Raw genomic sequence first — 1,300 nt, forward strand, 5'->3', positions numbered from 1 at the left:
GTGAAAGTCCTGTCAATAAATATTTTTGTGAAAGTCCTGTCAATAAAAATTTATCAAAAAAAGTCTATCAGTAGGGGCAGCCAGGTGGCTCAGCGAGTAAGAGCACCCACCCCAGAGTTGGGATGACCTGGGATCAAATCTGGGCTCTGATACTTAGCACCACACCCAGAAATAACTGGCCGTGTAACCTTGAGCAAGTTACTTAACCTCAATTGCTTAAAAAAATGTCTATTAGACCTGAATGAAACCTTTATTATGCCCTTACATAGCATTAAGCTCTGGAGAATCAAATACAAAAGTTAGATAATCCCTACCCTCAGGGACCTTACATTCTAATGGGGGAAATGGCACACATAGGGGAGCGGTGGCCAAGGAAAGGTGTCTGGTAAGGTCAGTTACAAATATGGTGTTGATCCATAAGGCAACTGAATGTCATGACCTTTCCAGAAGTAATGGTAGTATTAGTTGGACTCCTGGTGCCCAACACCAGAAGTGGATGGGGAATGAAAGGTTATGTGAAGTGGCAGTACAAGCAGCCAAGATAGATGACCAGCTACGGTGTGGAACATAGTCTGACCCAAAGCCATCTAGATGTAATGAGCTGGGTGAGTTTGTACTCACTCTCCCTTCAAGGCACCACAAGAAAACTTTAGAACTCAATTCAAGGCTTGACACCACTATTTACTAGCCATGTAGACTGAGCAGACAGTGAAGTATGCTAGAAAGAGCACTGAATTTGGGGTCTCAAACTTACTGCCTGTGTGACCTGGGACAAATCACTCAGTCCCTTCACACAAGAATATACTTATTTGTAAAACTAGAGGTTTGGGGTAGAGGACCTCCAATGCCCCTGCTACCTTTAGACTATGAACTTATGAACTATGTATTTAGCCCTGTGCTAGGTGCTATTGGGGATACAAGAAAACATCTGCTTCCTGAGTTTCATTAGTTCACAGACTATTTGGGGAGACAGGATTTACTTCTTCAGAGCCTCACACAAGGTGCCATATCCCTGAAGCCTTCCCCGACCTCCTCAGTTCTCTTTACTCTCTTCCCACACCAATACCTTCTAGTACTATATATATATCAATTAATGATGCATTTATTCAATTTCAATTGAATATCAATACAATGATATATTTATTCAATTTCACCTCCAATAGACTATAAGATCTTTAAGAGCAGAGATTGTTGTGTTTTTTGTCTTTGGATAGCTTGTACATCACACCTAGACTTTGGACATAGGAGGCACTACAATTGAATTGAACTACTGAATTGAATGCACAGGAATCAATTTCAG

This window comes from Petaurus breviceps, unplaced genomic scaffold (genome assembly GCF_028583685.1).
Source record: "Petaurus breviceps papuanus isolate PSGF00001 unplaced genomic scaffold, PetGlider_PUasm1.0 151, whole genome shotgun sequence".
In the NCBI taxonomy this organism is placed as follows: Eukaryota; Metazoa; Chordata; class Mammalia; order Diprotodontia; family Petauridae; genus Petaurus; species Petaurus breviceps.